General features: G+C 41.7%; 1 non-coding gene across 1 annotated transcript; it reads left to right on the forward strand.

Moving 5' to 3' along the window:
* Positions 1–2028: 2028 nt before the first annotated feature.
* Positions 2029–2210, forward strand: LOC120987328. The gene has a single exon (XR_005775994.1). It is a non-coding gene; the product is annotated as a U2 spliceosomal RNA (small nuclear RNA).
* Positions 2211–24563: the final 22353 nt, after the last annotated feature.

Consider the following 24563-nt stretch of genomic DNA (forward strand, 5'->3'; position numbering starts at 1 on the left):
AGTCCTGATCACAATTTTTTTTTTCCTATTGACCATGGTTCCCCCACTGTCAGCACTAAAATCTGAACTGAAATACATAGTCTGGACTGCTGTGCTGTTCTAACATAATGGATAGGACTCATGTGAGCATGCACAGCAGTCTGGACAATATACACTGCTCAAAAAAATAAAGGGAACACAAAAATAACACATCCTAGATCTGAATTAATTAAATATTCTTCTGAAATACTTTCTTTTTTACATAGTTGAATGTGCTCACAACAAAATCACACAAAATAAAAAAATGGAAATCAAATTTTTTAACCCATGGAGGTCTGGATTTGGAGTCACCCTCAAAATTAAAGTGGAAAAACACACTACAGGCTGATCCAACTTTGATGTAATGTCCTTAAAACAAGTCAAAATTAGGCTCAGTAGTGTGTGTGGCCTCCACGGGCCTGTATGACCTCCCTACAATGCCTGTGCATGCTCCTGATGAGGTGGCGGACAGTCTCCTGAGGGATCTCCTCCCAGACCTGGACTAAAGCATCTGCCAACTCCTGGACAGTCTGTGGTGCAACGTTGGTGGATAGAGCGAGACGTGATGTCCCAGATGTGCTCAATTGGATTCAGGTCTGGGGAACGGGCGGGCCAGTCCATAGCATCAATGCCTTCGTCCATTACTGACTCAATGCCAAACCGGTCATGCTGGAGGATGTTGCAGGCAGCAGAACGTTCTCCACGGCGTCTCCAGACTCTGTCACATCTGTCACGTGCTCAGTGTGAACCTGCTTTCATCTGTGAAGAGCACTGGGAACCAATGGCGAATTTGCCAATCTTGGTGTTCTCTGGCAAATGCCAAACGTCCTGCACGGTATTGGGCTGTAAGCACAACCCTCACTGTACAAAGAGCCCCGCAAGGGCGGAAAGGGCATACCGGACCTGCCCACCTTATTGCGGATCGCCTTTGTTTGTGACAGCGTTCGCCGGACTCTGAGAACTGCCAACGGCTCTGCGGGCAAGGCTATGTCTCGCTTTTTCCTCCTGCCCCTCTGGAGGGGTCTGGGCTGGGACAAGTGGGACAGCTCCATCCCTTACAACTGGCACGCTCCCTGGTTCTACAGGGACGTCGTCAGGTTTGTGAGGGAACACCAGCTGGAGGGCCTTAAACCCGACTTGTGGAAGCCAAAAACTATCCGCAAACTCATCAGAGCAAAGGATGTGGTCGAGTCAGTTCCAGGGATCCATGACGACACCATAGAGACAGTTTGGACTAATGTGTCGTCAAACAGGTTGACCAACGGGCATAAGGACTTGTCATGGATGGCCATTCAGGGCGGTCTGCCAATACGGTCATTTATGCATACCCGCAATCTGTGCAAAACCCGGTACTGCCCCAGGTGCCCTTTCGTGGAGGAAACATCTTATCACCTGTTTTGGGAGTGCCGCTTTGCACAGCGCCTGTTGGACGCCCTGGAACATGAACTCAAAGACTCTGTGCCCAGGAACAGCCTGCAATGCACTTCGGTGCTGTATGGACTGTTTCATGGGATTCATACTGTTGGAGCCATCCAGGAGGCCTGGCGCCTTATGAACTGTTTTAAGGACGCTATTTGGTTTGCTAGGAACCGGCTCATTCTCAGGAGGGAGAACAAGTCCGTCCTGGACTGCCGCAGACTTATCCATAGTATGCTGCAGGACTACAACATCTTGGACGTCGACGAAGAAGAAGAGGACTAAACCCCTCTCCTTCCCCCTCTCCCCCCGTTTGTATTTGTCTTCTCAATAAAGCTAAGGGCACGTGACCCCCCCCTACCCCCCCCTCCTTCCCACCTCCCCTTCCCCTCATCACTGTCTAAATGCTTTGTTGGAAGGTTTTGTGATTGAATAGGTATGCTAGTGTAGCATTCATTGCAATGTATAGTGTGGGTTAGCCCGTGCTTTACATAACAATGCCATGCTCGCAAAGACGATTGTAAGTAATTTATTATGTACTGATTCATGGCCTGCGCTGCGTCACAGTACTAATGTATGTAAGTATGATGAGTGATTGTAATAAAGACGTTTCAATCAAAAAATCTGTTCTTATCAGTTTAATATCTGATACGTCCCCTATCTGGGGACCATATATTAAATGGATTTTTCGAACAGGGAGATGGAAAAAGAGCTTGCTCTGTCCACTCCACGCATTGACCTGGTATTGCAGTACCTCCAGGACCGGTGCACCCCTTCTAATCCAGTATGAAATTGATTGTAAGCATCCTTCCTTCCAGCAAGCAAGTGGAAAGTTGTGTGTGTCCTGCCTCCTTCAGCTTTTCCTCTGTCTGCCCAGTCAGTGCAGTGTTGCTTTTTGCATATAATACCTGCATCTAGTCTGTCAATCTCCTAATTGCATCAGCTGTTGGTTAGTTCCAGCACCAAGCAACCCAGCCAGCCAGTCTCCTCACACCCTGGATCCAATTAAGACTGATGATTGGTTAATTGGCTTATCACCTGAATGAATTGTTTTGAAAAAAAAAAAAAACTCTGGCGAGCACATGGAGGGCTGTGCGGCCCTCCAAAGAAATGCCACCCCACACCATTACTGACCCAATGCCAAACCGGTCATGCTGGAGGATGTTGCAGGCAGCAGAATGTTTTCCACAGCGTCTCCAGACTCTGTCACGTCTGTCACATGTGCTCAGTGTGAACCTGCTTTTATCTGTGAAGAGCACAGGGCACCAGTTTTCTGGCAAATGCCAAACGTCCTGCACGGTGTTGAGCTGTAAGCACAACCCCCACCTGTGGACGTCGGGCCCTCATATCACCCTCATGGAGTCTGTTTCTGACCGTTTGAGCAGACACATGCACATTTGTTGCCTGCTGGAGGTCATTTTGCAGGGCTCTGGCAGTGCTCCTCCTGTTCCTCCTTGCACAAAGGCGGAGGTAGCGGTCCTGCTGCTGGGTTGTTGCCCTCCTACGGCCTCCTCCACATCTCCTGATGTACTGGCCTGTCTCCTGGTAGCGCCTCCATGCTCTGGACACTACGCTGACAGACACAGCAAACCTTCTTGCCACAGCTCGCATTGATGTGTCCTCCTGGATAAGCTGCACTACCTGAGCCACTTGTGTGGGTTGTAGACTCTGTCTCATGCTACCACTAGAGTGAAAGCACCGGCAGCATTCAAAAGTGACCAAAACATCAGCCAGGAAGCATAGGAACTGAGAAGTGGTCAGGTCACCACCTGCAGAACCACTCCTTTATTGGGGGTGTCTTGCTAATTGCCTATAATTTCCACCTGTTGTCTATCCCATTTGCACAACAGCATGTGAAATTGATTGTCACTCAGTGTTGCTTCCTAAGTGGACAGTTTGATTTCACAGAAGTGTGATTGACTTGGAGTTACATTGTGTTGTTTAAGTGTTCCCTTTATTTTTTTGAGCAGTGTATTTAAATGTAGCTCTGAGAGCTGACATCGGGGGAATGGGGACAGTAGGGAAAAAAAATAGTGATCTGGAATTCATATCTGCAGTAGCACTCATGTATTACTGTAGATAATGGTTGAGGTAACAGATTTCCTTTAATACAGGCATAAATGAGAATTTCTTGATCAGTCATATAACAACTTGATTCAGAAATGTTACAATAAAGGATCACAAAGCACTGGCCAGAGAAATACGATCTGCAATGTTCTCTCCCTGCCCTGAACAATATTTATGATCACTGGGTAAGATCTAGGGCAAAAGGATAATTAAAGATCCTATTTATCCATACCATAACCTATTCATATTGCTGAGGTCAGGCAGAAGATACTACAGTTCGACAGTGAAAACTGAGGTTTAGAAAGGATTTCTTTCCGTTGCCTGTAAGAATGCTTAGCAATGTATAACAAACTGGGTTGACGAACACTAGAAGTTAAAAGGATGACACTCCCGGAATATTGACACATATATGTTTTATATCTGCTGCTCGAGGGGGAAGCAGAAAACATTTCACTGCCATTGTTTCTTGTATATTGTGTATGTGATGACTAATAAACTTGGTACTTGTTATATTTTGGGGAATGCAGGCAGTACTAAAACAGACATTTCAGGAAAGATAACAGGTTCTCTTTAACCTGTCTACTAATCATCCACAAACATGTCCATTAATGCAGAAAAGGGCAATTCTATTTTGAACAGTGTTGAGAGGGAGGGCCATTTCTGAGGGCTATTGCTTGAGCTACAATTGAGCTAAAGCCATGATCTTGGTCTTGTTTTAAAGCTGAATATTAGGACAGGATATAATAGCAATAGAATAGTGATGCTATCTCTCATATAACCAGATGTAAGTCCCAGTGTAAGCTGCATAAACCTGCAACTCTTACTCCCGACCTGATTTCTAAAGGCCATATCTCTGATTTTGTGGCAGCTAGCAATGTGTTGTTAGTCTTGTTTTAAAGCTTAGAATGTCAAGACCACTTTTTTAGTCTAAGGTATTCCAGGTTAAAGCAGTCTCAGCTCAGCCAGTGCGAAGGAGGAGAGGGGATCTGTGAAGGACATGATGAAAGGAGTAGAGGAAAGGCTTCTTGCAAGTTATCAACACCCATCAATTAAAGAGCATAATCTGATGGCATCAGATAAGTTGCACCAAACACTTGTGCCCTCGTACACAAACATAAAAGTTTATATTTACATAGTGACAAGCCAATTAATTCTAAAATAATCAGATTTGTCATGAATTTCACAAAAATTCTTCTGCCAAATAAGTGCAAAGTTATGGAGATTCCATTTGGACGAATCATGTTGAATGGCACTTGCCATTTTACAGGATCACATTACCTAGGGAGGGACCTGGCCAGCAGGCTTGCCCATAATGCTTTGCAGGCAGCTTAACAGCCAATCAGGCAGTAACTTATTAACTGTGCTATTAGGCTGTGTGTTAGGTGTGAAGCACAGACACCATTATGAGCTCAGACTCTGATGTAAGAGGACGTGTCTGCCTTTTCTGGGACAAACACCAATTACAGATACAAGCCAGATCTGATGGCACAGTGTGTTTTTAAACAGGCTGTTTGTTAACACTGTCAACCATGTGTTTACCCATAGCTATATATGTCAATATCACTGTTTACTATTGCTGTCATTGCGATAAGAATCTTAAAAAGGAAAGGGGGAGAGAGAGAACAATTAGAAGTAAAAAAAAAAAAAAAAGAAAGACTGGAGAAAAAATTATGAGTCTTAGAAGACCTCATAGTGGCATATACAAATTTTCAGGCCAATTGGAGAACTTTTGATTTGGTTAGATCGATTAGGACCCTAATCAAATATTTTGACTGACTAGTTAGAATCGGCTCAAAATACATTTTAAGCAATTTGCTTATCTCTATATTAACACTGTCCCTATCCTGTCCATACTCAATCTTTACTGTAAAATATACAGACCGCTTCTCTAAAGATATCTGTGATAATAGCAATATGTTTATCTTTCTTTTTAAATATCTATGAAAAACATTTCTGATAATCAGGAATTTTCATTCACCGACTTTCTCCACAAAATTATTGTTTTCAATTAGTTTTAGAAAAAATACCAGTATGACAAACCAGTGTAAGTTGGGGTCATGCATAGGGTTGCATAGAACACAGGCAACACTGATATAGTTTTACAGCATTTTTCCGAGCTTTGTGGTTATTTGCTTCTCCATAAGAGCTCATTCGATTACACCCGTCTCCACATTATGCTTTTGCCTGCATTTTATTTTTAAAAAAATGATGCAAAACTCTAATTATGAACAAACAATTGATTTCAAATAACACACTTGTTAAACCACCCCCAAAATCAAATGTCCTTATTAGGCTACTTTCACACTCACGTTTTGTGCGGATCCGTCCAGATAATGCAACCGTCTGCATCCGTTCTGAACGGATCCGTTTGTATTATCTTTAACATTGCCAAGACGGACCCGTCATTAATTCCATTGAAAGACAATGGGGGACGGATCCGTTTTCTATTGTGCCAGATTGTGTCAGTGAAAACAGATCAGTCCCCATTGACTTACAATGTGTGCCAGGACGGATCCGTTTGCCTCAGTTTCATCAGACGGGCACCAAAACCCTGCAAGCAAAGTGGGATGGAGACTGAACTGATGCAAACTGATGCATTCTGAGTGGATCCTTTTCCATTCAGAATGCATTAAAATGCAAAATGATCAGTTTTGGACCACTTGTGAGAGCCATGAACGTGTGAAAGTAGACTTACCTGTGCAAACTTAGCCAGTATTATTTGTTGGGAAAGAGGCTTAACCCTAGATATTCTGCATCCTTAATGACCCACACTAAAACTTGATACATTACTTATGGGTCGCAAAAAGCAAGGTAAAAAAATAAATATTCATCTAATCTACCAAAAATAAAACAGTAAACAATAAAAAAATAGTACTAATGAAAAGTACACACAGTCCAGCAAAAAATATAGTTATACTGTCCAGGTCTTGGAATGCCATAACAAATTATTTTGTACCAAAAAAAGGTGTTTTCATAATAAAAGTGTTATAACTAGGGATGAGTGAATTTCATATTTTAAAGTTTGTGTGCGGATTTTGTGTTGTGGTATTTACTGAATTGTGCTATGGATTCCGTTACCACAGACCATAACGCAATTCAATGATGGAATGCATAACAGAATGCCTTTAGAGGCATTCTGTTATTCATTCTGTCATAATAGAAGTCTATGGTCTGCATAACGGATCCGTCCGGTTTCCGTTATGCAGGAGAAGCATGATGGTGTTAAGACTAAAATGAGTTATTTCACTAAGGGGTTAAAGTGCACTTGTCATCTGACTTGCAACATCTATATTTGTTTAAGACATTAGGTTTACATCTACTATAAAAAAAAAAGGACATTTTCTGGGCAGTTTTTCCAATTTTTATGTGACTGTTGAAAGGTTGAGACAAGTATTTAACAATCCAGAGAGCATAATAACCCAATATTTGTTCAGTACTATTATTGTGACTAATTAAAAAATATACAAATACAAGATACTCATAAAAACAATACTCATAAAAATACCATATTTTATATGCTATGTTTTTCTGAATTACAGCCACACTCCTATCTATAATAGTTTAGTTTCTTCATCAGATTAAGGTGCGTATATGAATGTATATTTTCCCTGATTTTATTTTGTTGTTACTGTGTCCCAGACCTTCTTAATGTTTACCTCACTTTTATAGCCTATGAAATAAATGATCCCTTTTAACCAAAGGGAATGCACATTAGATGTTAATACAGTCTCCCTGTGTTCTTATGCTTCAGCTTGTCTCAATTTCCTTTACTACCGTGCAAGTGTGGTATAATCACAGAGGGGACATATGGTATCACCAAAAGGTGGGAGCATTCATATAATCTGCCATATGGCTCCTGCAATGCACTGAAATCATCTGCAAAACATCTTGTGGAGGAAAGCTGGTGGGAGGCATTCTGCTAACATTGGACATCTTATAGACATCTACAAACCGCAAGTAACAATTCCGTCTGTTTGTAATTTACTTGAACTTGTAAAAACCAAGAAAATGTCCTGTTGGTTAGATATTGTTGATTAATGAATACAGACAACAACGGAATATTATCACTAGGATATTTAGGGATACACTAGAACAAAATATGGGCTGACACAAAAAAAAGCCGGTATGGATAAGCTAGAGAATAACATAAGCAAATCCTAAATACATTTGCTATAACATTAATAAATACTGTAGCATTTAACACTGTAGTAAATTAGAGCTCAAGTTTAATTATAGTCTGCAGCACTGAAATCTGGCTTCTGTTTCCTCATTTTTAGGGCTCATGCACACAAACATATTTTTTGTCCACAATAGATCTGCATTTTTTGCGGGTCAGATGCCGACCCATTCACTTCAGTGGGGCCACAAAAGATGCGGACAGCACACCGTGTGCTATCCGTATCCGTATGTCCGTTCCATTGTATCCGCAAAAATATAGAACATGTCTTATTCTTGTCTGCAATACAGACAAGGATAGGACTGTTCTATTAAGGCCGGATGTTCCGCTGCACAAAATGTAGAATGCATACGGCCGGTATCCTTAATTTGCAACCCACAAAACAGGCAACAATCATGTGCATGAGCCCTAAGTGGTAGCAAGAAATGCAAGACACAAAAATAATAAAATATAGTGGTGATGACATGTTTTTAACTGATATTTCTATAAATTAAAGGATGTGTGGATTTTAATTTAAATATACATATACTTATAATCCATGTTAATACAGTACTTTATCCACCCCCTGTAACAAGAGATGAGTGTAGTTTTCAAAATTCGATTTAATCTCCTAGTCATATTTTTCCAAAAAATTCTCTTTGTTGCATTTTAATTTATGATGCAAATTAAATCAGGTCTGTCCCAGGCTACAAGTAAACTTTAGGGAGAATGTATCTTGGTTTATATTACTGTGTAGTGCAGCAACATGCATAGTTGGTATTTTCTGTTAGCTAAACATTTACTGTGTGTCATAATGACAGGCAGATTACATATATATATATATATATATATATATATATATATATATATATATATATGGAAAAAAATTACTAGCAGCACCACCAAGCCAAAAAGACAAGGTGAGAGGGTGCACTGTCCGAGTATGGTAACTGGTGCTTACCCACTAATACGAAATAAAGAAATCGGACTGCACTCCAGTTGAATCTTCAGTGAAAAAAGGATTTATTCACCCATAGGTGGCACAAGCGACGTCTCAAGCTTGAGAAAGGCTCATATGCGAGCCAAAACGTCGCTTGTGCCACCTATGGGTGAATAAATCCTTTTTTCACTGAAGATTCAACTGGAGTGCAGTCCGATTTCTTTATTATATATATATATATATATATATATATATATATATATATATATCTTGAGAAAAATAGGACTGCACTCCAGAAAAAAAGTGAAAAATAAGTGGAACTTTATTCACCCATGATATGGCAACTTTGCGACGTTTCGGCTCACAAGAGCCTTCTTCCAGCATAGAAACAGTGAAAATGACAACATATAAAGGCATGTCTCAAGTGACTAGCCAATCATACTGTGATTACAATCATGAATAAATTTAATACATATGATGCATATACAAAAATAAACAAAGTGCATGTGCATAAAGTGACATGTGCATAAGAGATCCGCATCACAAGAACAACGTCCCTGCTCATCGATCACATAAATATATAATATATAAGTAATATAAGTGTATAATAAAGTGAATAAGTATATCCGATGGAGATCATAGAAATCGCACCTCTAGATGAAATGGCGCCCGCATACACCATCATGTTTCATTGAGCGTCTCTATTCCTTCACTGCGCATGTCCAGATCCACGTCATCCTCTCTGTCATAGCGCTTTCATGTGACGCATGCGCTTCATCCTAGTTACACTGAAGGCACCATTTTGATAGAAGGCAACATTGCCCAATGGTTACATGAGTACCACTCGTGAATACCTTCAATGTACAAGACACTTTCCTGTATAATATATTAAGCCGCAGTAGGTACATCCTACATAAATCAGCATGTGAGGAAGGCGCCAGCTCTGCCGAGATGGATCCTACCCACTAGATGGCATGTGTCAGAGGGGGACACGTCAATGTACCCAGCCGGCACGGCCAAACTAATTGCTGAAAATAACGCAGCCATAAGATGAATTCTTAAAGGAAAGCATAGCAAAATAAAGAAAATTCTTTGAGGTGGTGGAGATACATAGATGACGTCTTCCTCCTATGGACTGGTACCGAAACACAGCTGGTTGAATTCCATGACTATCTTAATAGTATAGACGCTGATCTTCAGTACACTATATCCCACTCCAAAACTAATTTGTCATTTCTAGATACCAATGTGAAATTGGATGAAGGCCTAATTAGTACGGGCTTGTTCGTCAAATCGACTGATAGAAATACAATTCTACGATTTGAAAGCAATCACCCACGTAGCTTGATCAAACACCTCCCTCAATCTCAATTTAGTAAGAAGTGGCCAAAGGAGGAAAAAGGCGCTCATAGGGTGAGTAGGTTCAGAACAAGCTTCCAAATACAGGAAGAGTGGTACTGCTCACCTGTTATTGTTGCACCTAATGTTTGGTGCAACTATACTGGAGGCGAGTAGGAGTGGTTTAGGTGTTGCTGGTTGGTGCTGCCGGTTACGTCCGTGTTCACCTTTGGCGGGGGCCAAGCCGCCGTCCGGGTCAGTGTATGAAGTATGTATCCACTGGACTCTGGGGTCGAGTGGAGGGTGGACCATAGGCGCAAAACACAACCAGAGTTTGTTTCAAACCAATAGGTTTTTTTAATTGTTATCGTGACAACGAAACGCATTGTCACGATAACAAAAACAATTAAAAAAACCTATTGGTTTGAAACAAACTCTGGTTGTGTTTTGCGCCTATGGTCCACCCTCCACTCGACACCAGAGTCCAGTGGATACATACTTCAATCTCAATTTTTGAGGGAAAAACGAATTGCATCTGACCACACTGAGTTGCCGGCCACATTGGATATGATGGCTGGTAAAATCAGAGAACGTGGCTATCCTCGTAAACTGTTGAATGAACAGAAAAGCAAAATCCTCGACATTAATACAGAACGTGCATAACCTATTCTCCAAAAAATTCTGAGGATACCGTTTATGTCCACATATTCTAATTACAGTGTAGAGATAGGACAGATCCTAAAAAAAGAATTGGAATATTCTTAGTAGAGGAATTAAAGATGTCCCTGAATTTGAGAATCCTCCTTTGTTATCCTATCGAAAAAACTAAAATATAAGAGATCATCTGGTCAAAGCAGATGTTGGTCCAAAAAGAAACATCATTCAGTGACCGTTGATGCAGGCGGGACTGGGATGTTTCCCGTGTCTCAATTGCGTCAACTGTCGCTATATTTGCAAATCAAAATCTTTTGTACATCCATCCACAGGAAAAGAATACCCTATTAGATTCCATCTGACATGTTCTTCATCATACGTTATCTATGTTTTATCATGTCCATGCAATTTAATATATGTAGGGGAAACATCCACAGAACTGAAGGTGAGGTTAAATAACCATAGGAACTCAATTAGGAAAAGTCGCACTGATTTGCCGGTTTCCAGACATTTTGGATCCCTTCATCATGGTGAACGGGATCTAAGATGCTGGATAATCGACCATGTGGCAATGCCCAGGAGAGGTGGCGACCGTCTGGCAATCTTGAAACAGCGAGAATTAAGATGGATATATGCTCTGGACAGCTTGCACCCTAAGGGGCTCAATGTAGAATTTAGATGAGATGTCTGGTTTTGAGGTTGAACTTGATTTTCCCTGCATGTGTGATTCTTTCTTCTTGGTTTTGTATAAAAGTGCCTTGAAACGGTGATAACACATAATTTATAATTACTATGATATAGATTAATTAATCTGTAATTAATTTGTTAATTTTTTCTTTGCCTTTTAGAACAATATTGAATTTTTTTAAAAAAAGTTTGGATGGAGATCCTTGAACTGGCCCTCTTTGATGATGATGGTACTGAGCTGCAACATCCAAAGTCTTCTCGCTGCGTATTTCCAGATATGAAATTTTCTTTATTTTGCTATGCTTTCCTTTAAGAATTCCTCTTATGGCTGCGTTATTTTCAGCAATTAGTTTGGCCGTGTCGGCTGGGTACATTGACGTGTCCCCCTCTGACACATGCCATCTAGTGGGTAGGATCCATCTCGGCAGAGCTGGCGCCTTCCTCACATGCTGATTTATGTAGGATGTACCTACTGCGGCTTAATATATTATACAGGAAAGTGTCTTGTACATTGAAGGTATTCACGAGTGGTACTCATGTAACCGTTGGGCAATGTTGCCCTCTATCAAAATGGTGCCTTCAGTGTAACTAGGATGAAGCACATGCGTCACATGAAAGCGCTATGACAGAGAGGATGACGCGGATCTGGACATGCGCAGTGAAGGAATAGAGACGCTCAATGAAACATGATGGTGTATGCGGGCGCCATTTCATCTAGAGGTGCGATTTCTATGATCTCCATCGGATATACTTATTCACTTTATTATACACTTATATTACTTATATATTATATATTTATGTGATCGATGAGCAGGGACGTTGTTCTTGTGATGCGGATCTCTTATGCACATGTCACTTTATGCACATGCACTTTGTTTATTTTTGTATATGCATCATATGTATTAAATTTATTCATGATTGTAATCACAGTATGATTGGCTAGTCACTTGAGACATGCCTTTATATGTTGTCATTTTCACTGTTTCTATGCTGGAAGAAGGCTCTTGTGAGCCGAAACGTCGCAAAGTTGCCATATCATGGGTGAATAAAGTTCCACTTATTTTTCACTTTTATCTGGAGTGCAGTCCTATTTTTCTCAAGCTATATATATCTATATATATATATATATATTATATTTTTTTCTATGCATATGTATGGTTACAGTTTTGTTTTTTCTTTCATTTTATTTTCATGAGAAGAGTTAACTTAGGTGTGGCACCTTTTCTTGGGGGCGGTTACAGGCCTGTGGAGACAATTAGTGAACACAGGTGCACCCTCCCCTTTAAAAGGTCTCACTTTTTATGTCTTTCTGTGTCATGAAGAAGGGCTGGAATTGTCTCTGGTAGCCCGAAACGCGTAGACAAGACTGCTAACTTTTGTAATTCATGGATGAGTTTTTAACCGCAAGCTGAATAAACGCACATTCCTTTATCCAAGTGGAGCTGGATTTCTTTCAACTACTTTTTATATTTTCCTTGTAGTACTGAATAAGATTGTCACGAGTTGGAGGTCCCAGGAGAGACCACCACGTCGTCAAGCAATAAACGGAAATCAGGTACAGACACATAAGAGTTTATTGCACAAACGGAAACATGGAAAGCAGCACAGATAAAACATGAGCTCTATGTACCGTCAGCACAGTGGGAGAAAACCCCCACTGCGCCACTGTCTAGTAATACTCCAGAGGGGCGTAACTAAGCAACTCCTGGTTTTCACTAGAGCCCTAGATGGTAGGGTTAGACTTAGCCGCAGGAAGTTGCCAGGGTCCACTCTGGAGCGTGACCTAGACAGTGACAGCAGGAGCGAATGGACAACAGGTACCAGAAGGTACCGACGGCACATAGGCATACATAACATCAAGGTAAATACAAAACAGGGCAAATAATAACACAAGCAGGAGTTCATGCAAGGGAGCAGGAGTGGCAATGAGCAGAGAAGGACTTGCTCCACCAGTAGTAAACTGCATGGCCTTGTCATGCCACTCTGCTGCAAAGGCTTGCTGAACACAGACATATGAATACAAAACAGGGCAACTAATAATACAAGCAGGAGTTCACACAAGGGAGCAGGAGTGGCAATGAGCAGAGAAGGACTTGCTCCATCAGTAGTAAAGTGCATGGCCTTGTCATGCCACTCTGCTGCAAACACTTGCTGAACACAGATAAATGAATACACACAAAGTAACTAAAACATAACTGGCAGAAACAGATAACAGAAAGACAGGAAAGAGGACATCAGAGAACATAAATGAACAAGTAGGGAAACCCACAGAGCACAGGCAGACAGACACGGATCCCATGGGTCAGCAGCATGGGAGAGAGAGTACAAACCAGGAGCAGAGCAGGACAAGACAACACACACCAGGAGAGCTGACACAGAACTGAGGAAACCTCAGCCTTATATACAGGTTCCATGGGTGCAGCAGAGAGACCACACCCATGGAGCAGACAGAGGATTAACTCCTAATAGGCACACAGGGGAGTTAACCCATAAAGAACCACAAATGACACACAGGAACAGAACTTCAGCGAGGAGCGCCGAATGAGCAAGAACGGAAGGTCACAGTCAAAGGTAACAACTGTGACAAAGATACTAAGATATAAGCCTCTAAGGGCTTCTCAACATAACTCTTGCAGCCCAATAACAAAAAGCTAGAATGACAGAGCTGTCTAATGACTATTTGGATCCCCAAATAATCGTTCCCTGCACTTGTAAATCACTTTCCTATCAATTTCCCTAGTGCCTTCTGTTGTCTCTCCCTGCACTAAGATGCTGTGAAATTATTCCTCCCTATCCTTACCCTGCACTTATAAATATATATATATATTTTTTTTTTCCACAATGAGGTTTTTCCAATAGCTGTCCCTAGCACCTTCACACGTCTTTCCCTGCACTCTGAACTCTGGAAAATGTCAGAATCTAAAATGGCTGCCGTATTTATAGGGCAGTGACATCACAGGGCTGTCTGGCTGCTGATTAGCTGCATGCAGGCATGTCAATCTGGGTGATCCCGCCTTACCAGAGTTCCATGCCCCATGTTCTCAGTCCTCACATGTGTAGCCGCCATTTTAGGAAAATTGTGATCCGTTACCACGAAGCGCGAGGAAATTCGCATTCGTTGTGAATCAAATTTTTCCTGAAATTCTAAACGAATTCCACTTCATCAGCTTCTATTCGCTCATCTCTAGTTGCTATCTACGGTCTCAGACATTTATCCCGAGAGGTAAAGTATAGGCAGAGTATGGGCCAGATATCAGATCCTTTCTGGAGAAAGATTTCTATGTGAATGACTGCTTGAAATCCACACCCATGAACGAGACCGCAATCAGTCTTTTAAAAAGGGCAAAGAGTGAAAGTTAGGATGCAAATATTTTCAATAGAACACCAGTTTTGCTCAAGATATACAGAAAAAAGTGATCTGTAGTTACTTATTAATAAAACTTAGCTTTTAATAGTTGCCTTCTAATAAAATAATTGGCCCTAAAATAGTTACTGATAATGCATATACTCAAACAAAGTACAGTATATAGAGCTTCTGTTGAAGTAAGTCCCCACTATATAATCAAATCCTGGAAGACAAAATCATTTCATGGAGTAGGACTAGAAGTACACAGCGGCACTTTAGATGGAAAACTGTTTGTCCTACCGCTCCGTAGATTGATTCCTGTGTGCAGCAGTTTCTTCTCTGAGACTTGATGTGAATAATCCTTGGGAAAGTGGAATTGCTGCAAAAGGATAGTGGCCCGGACTAGATCTCCCTAATAATGCCCTACAGGGGGGTGCTGTACTGGCCCTAATAGCCTAACCACAGAGCACCTGCCCTGACAAGGGCCACCCCATCCGGACCCCTAGTCCGGACCCCTACCCTTTTGCAGCAATTGGTAACCCTGCCCAGCAGGGTTAGAAAATGATTATAGTTCATTCTGCCAGAGTCAGGGTAATTCTGAAGCGGTTAGTGTGGTTATAGCACCATCAAGCACTGCTAAGTTTACACTTTGTTTTTCTGTTACAAAGACTACTGCATTGCTGGTGGTGCACTGCATTGTGGGAGTGCAAAGCATCCTGGGAAAGAGAAGTCTCCAGTCTCCAGGACACATCAGCAGAGCTATACTTTTGCATAGCTCCTTCTTAAACTTTACCATCCTTGTAAATGCAGATCTGGTGAGAGATCTACCTTTGTTTCAGGGATATTGTGTTATGCAGAGCTGTTCAGCTAGTTGTAATAGTTACTCAGGGAGTTGTTACTATTGTTAGCTAGACATGTAATCTTATATACAGGCAGCCATTTTACCATTTGCCCGCAGTTATGACTGTAAATGTTATAGTACATGCTATGCTTTATACTTATACATGCTATTTGTATTCTTATAGTTTTACCAATCAACAAACCTGTTTTACCAATAAACAAGTTAGACTACAAAGAATAGTCCTCTTATTTGGAAGACAGGAATGGTTTATGTTGAATTTCAGACTGCACACTGTGTGAACGTTTATGAAGACAGAACATCCCCAGTATCCTCTTGATTGCTTTCTAAGGTTGAGTGTCTCATTCATATGATGTAATATAATGAAATTATATGTATGAGACTATACCTGTATGACATGATGCTGCCCCTTCATTCAATTGATTTCTGGGAGTCACAGTGTTAAGACAGCCAGTGATCAAACATTAATTGAATATCCTTAATTGTTAAGGAAAATTTACACCACACAATTGTCAGGCAGATTATTGATGATAGACATTCCCGGTAATTTGGCAGTGTAAATCTGCTGCCGATCAACTGGTAAACAAGCAAAATGCTCATTCATTAGGTTTCATGCAGCACAATAAATCATCATTTCTGGGCAGCAGACCATGCTTTGTGAACAATGATCTACTGACCATAAACAATAAATCTTTATAAGGATGAGCAATGACAGTGGCCATCGCTTGTCCCTATACTGTGGAGGTGATCGCTGCATGTACAGTCGTGGCCAAAAGTTTTGAGAATTACATAAATATTGGAAATTGGAAAAGTTTCTGCTTAAGTTTTAATAATAGCAATTTGCATATACTCCAGAATGTTATGAAGAGTGATCAGATGAATTGCATAGTCCTTCTTTGCCATGAAAATTAACTTAATCCCAAAAAAAACTTTCCACTGCATTTCATTGCTGTCATTAAAGGACCTGCTGCGATCATTTCAGTAATCGTCTTGTTAACTCAGGTGAGAATGTTGACGAGCACAAGGCTGGAGATCATTATGTCAGGCTGATTGGGTTAAAATGGCAGACTTGACCTGTTAAAAGGAGGGTGATGCTTGAAATCATTGTTCTTCCATTGTTAACCATGGTGACCTGCAAAGAAACGCGTGCAGCCATCATTGTGTTGCATAAAAATGGCTTCACAGGCAAGGATATTGTGGCTACTAAGATTGCACCTCAATCAACAATTTATAGGATCATCAAGAACTTCAAGGAAAGAGGATCAATTCTTGTTAAGAAGGCTTCAGGGCGTCCAAGAAAGTCCAGCAAGCGCCAGGATCGTCTCCTAAAGAGGATTCAGCTGCGGGATCGGAGTGCCACCAGTGCAGAGCTTGCTCAGGAATGGCAGCAGGCAGGTGTGAGCGCATCTGCACGCACAGTGAAGCAAAGACTTTTGGAAGATGGCCTGGTGTCAAGAAGGGCAGCAAAGAAGCCACTTCTCTCCAAAAAAAACATCAGGGACAGATTGATCTTCTGCAGAAAGTATGGTGAATGGACTGCTGAGGACTGGGGCAAAGTCATATTCTCCTATGAAGCCTCTTTCCGATTGTTTGGGGCATCTGGAAAAAGGCTTGTCCGGAGAAGAAAAGGTGAGCGCTACCATCAGTCCTGTGTCCTGCCAACATTAAAGCATCCTGAGACCATTCATGTGTGGTGTTGCTTCTCATCCAAGGGAGTGGGCTCACTCACAATTTTGCTTAAAAACGCAGCCATGAATAAAGAATGGTACCAAAACACCCTCCAACAGCAACTTCTTCTAACAATCCAACAACAGTTGGGTGAAGAACAATGCATTTTCCAGCACGATGGAGCACCGTGCCATAAGGCAAAAGTGATAACTAAGTGGCTCGGGGACCAAAACGTTGACATTTTGGGTCCCTGGGCTGGAAACTCCCTAGATCTTAATCCCCTTGAGAACTTGTGGTCAATCCTCAAGAGGCGGGTGGACAAACAAAAAAACACTAATTCTGACAAACTCCAAGAAGTGATTATGAAAGAATGGGTTGCTATCAGTCAGGAATTGGCCCAGAAGTTGATTCAGAGCAAGCCCAGTCGAATTGCAGAGGTCCTAAAAAAAAGGGACAACACTGCAAATACTGACTCTTTGCATAAATGTCATGTAATTGTCGATAAAAACCTTTGAGACAGCTAGTGACTATGACTAGAGGAAATTTACTGAATGCAGACTTCTAGGATCCCATTGAACAAAGTGACAACCTGTGACTCCTTTTTGCACTCTTTCCCAATAATGGGCCATCAGAATTCTATCATTTAGTCATGAAAATTGTGCAAGGTAAACAGATATGTTAAACAATATGTAGTTTCAAATGTTAGATAAAAGTACCGTAAGTCTGTCTGAAAATGTTCGCCTACCAATGGAAGTCTAGTTCTACCTTTTGGTTTGGGCACGTTTTTTTTTTATTGCCGAGAAAAAGTACTTTAATCCTGCATGGAAATTAATTGGCAAGTGGCAAGTGTCCTGAGGGTGGTCTCTAGGTCTGGCTTGCAAAGCTTTCCCAGCGCCTTCCCCTTTGCGCTGATTGACAGTACCTTCCTATTCCCAATCCAATTCTATCCACATAGAATTCTTGGGCATGTGTCATCCATGCCCAATGCATGCACAGTACAATTCCTTTTGTCCAAGTATACTATACATACTTTAAAATGGGAACAAATAGTGCATGTAGAGGATTATGCAGCTGCAAGTCTAGGAATAGGTTGATGCTGTCAATCAGGGAACACAGGGAGGGGAACCTGACAGTATTTTGGCCACTCTTGGTGCTCTTGAAAACTAATTTGTATACTGGATTAAGTTGTTTTTCTCTGCAATTAAAAAGTAATTGATGACCACAAAGGTATGTATGCATATATGACCCTATCAAGCACTGGGTATCATTTGGTAAGAAAAATGTTCTGGTAGAAAAATATATAAAAAAATAAATATAACAGTTTTAGATTATGTTCACAATGTTGTTAGATGATCCGTTTGTGACCTCTGTTGGATTTTTTGTCAACAGAGTGGACAAAAAAGCCATGCTTATAGATATTTTTGTATAGAAAAAAGAATTTCCATGAACAGAAACTAAACACACCCCATTATAGTCAATGGGTTCTGTTCGGTTCAGTGATTGTTGATCCAGCACTTATTTTCAATGGTCTGCTCTTCTAATGTCAGAGAACAATGAAATTGCTAGCTCTAGTTTTAACCCAGCTTTATCTGACTGTCACTGGAAAACCTAAAAGGATATATAAATTTTACATTTGTAAAAGTAAAAAAATATGAACTGGTAAAGTAATTTAAAAGTACCAAATATTTCTTTTCTAAGGAAAATAAAATAGCAGCAATAAATTTGTATTACAAAGTTATTTTTACTTCCACTTCCAAAGAAAAACAAACCATTAATTAGGCAGCACTAAAATAAATTGAGTAATATATATCCAGCTGTAAAGACAAACAGATCCATAGGTCTGTCAGTGGCATTGGCTTGCCAGCTTTGTTGTTACCCTGGCAGAGAATAGCTATAAACCTTTATAGAATTATTTAATCTGAAATACTGTGCCTGCAAGGTGACAACAATATCAAATACAATAAACAGTAACAATGTCCAGGGAACACATAGCTTCACTTACCTTTTACAGTAAAAATCAATGGCTTCTATAGCTGTGCCTACATTCAAGAAACAGATAAAAACAATTCTGATGGATTTGTGTTTTAAAGTTGACATTTAATAAATTGAAAGAAAAAGAACAGAACATTTCTCCTACATCGTAAAGTACTCCTTCAAGTTATAGTATCCATTTGTTATGGGATGACCATTGTATCTTGAAAATATTGAGAGATCATAATTCAATGGAATACTAATATGGTTCCAATTTGCCCAACATGTCAACCTAAAATTTGATAAATATTAAGATAATCAGATAACTTATAAACATAAGGTAAGTACTAATAAAATAATAGTACTGCTGTGCAGAGAGGCACTACTAAACAAGCAATCAGTGTAGACACTTCAATAATACCTTGTCTGCTGATTGGTTCTACTTGCATGTGAAGTTGCAGAATTGTGCTTCATATGGCACTGTATGTAATTTCTCTATATGAAGCCCCAGGGAAGCAAAGCATTAAAATATGATATAACTAGTGTTGGGCGAGCATGCTCGGCCAAACACTTTTTTACTCAATCATCGCGAACACTGCGTGTGCTTCGCAGCCAATAAACATGCCCAGAGGTACTGGCACTCACTGTAATGCTGTAGCCATTTTGGTTACTGGCATTACAGTGATTGGGTGGCTATATAGCACCCGATGACACATGGTTCGGCTCAGTCTTAGTCAGGGAGAGCTGCAGCAGAAGGGACAGTTAGTGTAAGGACAGAAATAGTTTTTTTTTTAGGCAGGGTTTACTGGTGAAAGGTGTTAGAGACCCAAAAATTATTTTAAAGACTATTGTTTTATCTGGCTGCCATATATATTATTAGCGTAACCTGTGTTAAATTGCATGCAATTGTTTGGCCGCTGCTGACAGTGACACAACCTCAGCTACATCTGTTGTGTTACATTTGTGCTGTGAAATTCAGCGCAATTGTTTGGCCGTTGGTGACAGTGACATTACATGCCCTACATCTCCTGTATAACGTTAGCGCATCCCAAATATCAGTGACATTAAGCGTAATTTTTTCACCACTGGTGACAGCTACATTACCTGCCCTATATCTCCTATATAACGTTAGTGCATACTAAATATCAGTGACATTCAGTGTAATTTTTTCGCTGCTGGTGACAGTCACATTACCTGTGCTACATCTCCTGTATAATGTTCGCTCCATCCTAAATATCAGTGACATTCAATAAAAAAATTTTGCCGCTGGTGACAGCGACATTACCTGTGCTTCATCTCCTGTGTAACGTTAGCACATCCTAAATATCAGTGACATTCAGTTTAATATTTCCACCGCTCTTGACAGCGACATTACCTGCGCTACATCTCCTGTATAAGGTTTGCGCATCCTAAATATCAGTGACATTCAGTTGAATTTTTTTGCCGCTTGTGACAGCGACATTACCTGCACTACATCTCTTGTATATCATTTGCGCATCCTAAATATCTGTGAAATTCAGTTTTATTTATTTGCGCATACACTTACAAAACCTATGCTACTGTACGTGAGACATGCTTGCAAGCATCAATACTATATACTATGCTCAGTACAATTCCTTTTGCCGACGTCCAGGAGTCTAGGCCTGGTCAGGAGGGAGAGCCGGTGTGGGGGGCACCATTGGTCCGGGGATGGGGTGGCTCCCACAGGGAGCAGCAGCAGCAGCAGGAGGACCAAGATGTCATGGTCCTGGAAGCCGAGAAGAGTCACAGCGGCCTGTCCTCTTCCCCATGGCTGCCCACATGCTGCGATGCCTCAAGAGGGACCCCTAGATCAGGAAAATTAAGGAGAGGGATAAGTTTTGGTTGGCCACCCTTTTAGACCCTCGCTGCAAGTGGAAACTGGAGCAGTTCATCCCAGCCAGCCGGAGGTAGACCCGTAGGAAAAACCTGGCAAACCCCCAGCCTCACGCTCCAGTTCTCCCCGCCTATCTCACCCCGCAGGTGGCTGGCACAAGCACCTCCAGCCGAGCAGGTGAGTTGAGGCTGTTCTATCAGCATGCACGATCCAGTAACAGCAGCAGTCACCACCAGCAAGAGGCCCGTATGGTGGCAGACTTCATGGGGTCCATCGGTGCTTCCGACAGCATGAGCACAGAGGACCCCATTATTACTGGGTTGCCAGGCTGGACACCTGCTGTGACCTCGCTCAGTATGCGCTGGAAGTACTGTCTTGCCCCCTCCTCCAGCATACTGTCTGAGCGGACATTCAGCACGGCAGGTGGGGTGGTCACCGACAAGCGGACCCGTCTGTCCACTGACTCCGTGGACTGACTGACATTTATTAAAATGAACGAGTCCTGGATCGGCAGCGACTTCTTGGCCCCCGCCGTTGATTCCGGGAGCTGAAGGGTCCCTTGTCAATCCCTCTCCTTGGCTCTCCCTCCCAAACTTTGTTGTTTTTTAACTTCTGTATATATTTCTATATGAATTTATTTATTTATGGATTAAATTTTTAATATATTTATTTATTGATAACTTTAAATATTGATGAATTTATTTATGTATTTATTGATGATTTTATTTATTTAATTATTTATTTATGGATGAATTTTTAAATATATTTATTAATTCATTGATAACTTTATTTATATATTTCTGTATTGATGAATTTATTTATGTATTTATTGATTACTTTATTTATATATTTCTCTATTGTTGAATTTCTGTACATATTATTTTGGCAACCAATTTTATTTTATTTTTAAATCTTTCAGTTTATTTTTTTTTCCATTAATTTATTAAACCTCTTATTTATTTATGCATTAATTTAACTAATTGTTGAAATATTTATATATATACTACACCTTAAGCCAGTTTTGAATAACGGTCGCTAGAACAGTAGTGCATAAACATTAGTAGCAACATTATATCTTAAATGGCAAGGGAACTTTACCACATTGGCTTTTTGTGTTGCATAACTCGATTCGATTGATTAATCGTTTCAGCCCTAGTATAGTGTAACCCTTATTCATCTGTATGATCTCTAGACTCTGCCCTCCATACATAAACTATATAGGAAAATAGACCTCTCAGATACCAATTGGCACACAGCGCTCCACACGCCTCCCGCACCAGTCTGCTCTCAGTATCCATATTGGGCACATCGAGTCTGGAGAAGAACACTGCTGTAATGCAGCCTGCCACGCCGTGTGCTGATTCCTCCAAGCCAGAGGGCAGCAGGACTGGTGTGGTTTAGCAGCGGTTCTCTCATCCTCCTTTTGTCTGTGAAGAGTCATGGTTACCGACGCTCGTACGACCCATACATGATCAGCGCCACACACACGCTGGGTTCCAGCCATCGGCAGCACCCAGCCGTCCGCTGCCCGTCTGAGCACAGAAGCCAGTTAGCAACCAGCTTGCCTCGGCCCGGGTGTGGAAGTGTCCCCGGCTCTGCCGCCAGGATCAGTTCACCTCCCCTCGGTGGCTGCCTCCAGCGCGCAGTCCGGATCATCGATCGCAGGTCATGCTGCAGAATAAGCCTTTAGCTGGGAGGCTTGGCTACGCACGGGGGGTATTGTCACACAGCCCGGGGCACAGGGGAGCACCTACACTGTCATCCAGCAGAGCAGAGTTTGTAGTCTGTTTTAAAGGCAACATGTGTTCTGGAGTTACATAGAACTCTCTGTAAACTTACCCCACAAAACGAATGTAGCTATGCTTCATCTTTGTGGACTTGACATAGAAAATTAGATCCTGTAGTTTCCCGAAAAACGTACAATAATCCAGTTCTCTACAATGCAGATGTCTGGAGGTGGAGAACATTTCAGGGCTTCCAGGGAGAGATAGATTATAGCATGAAGGACAACATGTATATATCTATATACCCCATCTCTTCCTGAAAGCCCTGCAGTATTCTCCCCCTCCAGACATCTGCATTCTATAGGACCAAAGGGGTTTTGAACCCATGAACACTACATGCAAAGCAAGCGTCTTACCACTGAGCTATAGCTTTAGACTTAAGCTAGACTTTAGCTTAAGTCTAAAGCTATAGCTCAGTGGTAAGACACTTGCTTTGCATGTAGTGTTCATGGGTTCAAAACCCCTTTCAGGCCTTAGTCTAATTCTATAGGACCAGATTTCTGTACGTTTTTCATGAACTTAAAGAAATATGAATTTCTATGTCAAGTCCACAAAGATGTAGCAAAGCTGTGCATTTGTTTTGTGGGGTAAGTTTGCTGGCTGTTCGATGTAACTCAAGAATACATGGTGCCTTCCAAACTCTGCTCTGCTGGATGACAGTGTAGCTGCTCCCCGGTGCCTGTCAGCCCCTTACTGGTGAATTCTGCCCCAGGCTGTGTGACACTACCCCACGTGTGTAGCCAAGCCTCGTAGCTGGAGGTTTATTCAGCAGTATGACCTGCGATTGATGAACCGGGCTGCACAATGGAGGCAGCCGCCGAGGATCCTGCCAGCAGCCGGGAACCGTGACAGAGTCATTACCGAAGGGAAGGGGAACTGATCCTGAGTCGGGGACACTTCCACACCAGGGCCGAGGCAAGCTGGTTCCTAACTGGCTTCTGTGCTCTGACAGGCAGAGGACGGCCGGGTGCTGCCGATGGCTGGACCACGGCATGTGTGTGGCGTTGATTATGTATGGTTTGTGCGATCCACGGTAACGATGTGTCTTCACAGACAAAATGAGGATGACAGAGCCACTGGTAAACCCCGCCAGTCCTGCTGACCTCTGGATTGGAGGAATCAGCACACGGCGCGGCAGACTGCGTTACCGAGGAATCAGCACACGGCGCGGCAGGCTGCGTTACCACAGTGTTCTTCTCTAGACTCGATGTGCCCAATAATGAAACTGAGAGCAGACCGGTGCGGGCAGCGTGTGGAGCAATGTCTTACTAATTTATTGTGGGCTATACAAATTTAAAATACAATCGATAAACAATTTAGTCAAAGGAAAATATTGCATTTTGTATATATTGGAGCACATTCCTGCTCTAGATGACGAACCTGCTGCTGTAAGAAGTGTCTAAGTATATTTTTGTTGTTGCACAGGTCTGGTGATTGCCGCTTCCTGGGAACACATTCCTGCTGCAAACAAAGAACCGGCTGCTGTCTGTTCCAGCTGAGTTAGGCTGAGCTATGTGTAGGCCTTAGACTCAACCATTACCATGTATCTGCTGCTGCTGTCTGTCCTGAGCATGTTGACTTATGTGAAGGCCTTATACTCCACCATGAACTTCATCTGCTGCTGCTGTCTGTCTTGATGTTGATGAGTTATGTGTTGGCCTTGTCCTATAGCATTACCATTTCACTGCTGCTGTCTGTTCTGTTCCTGCTGCAAACAAAGAACCTGCTGCTGTCTGTTCCTGCTGAGTTAGGCCGAGCTATGTGTAGGTCTTAGACTCAACCATTACCATGTACCTGCTGCTGC

Source organism: Bufo bufo, chromosome 1 (genome assembly GCF_905171765.1).
Source record: "Bufo bufo chromosome 1, aBufBuf1.1, whole genome shotgun sequence".
NCBI classification, from domain to species: Eukaryota; Metazoa; Chordata; class Amphibia; order Anura; family Bufonidae; genus Bufo; species Bufo bufo.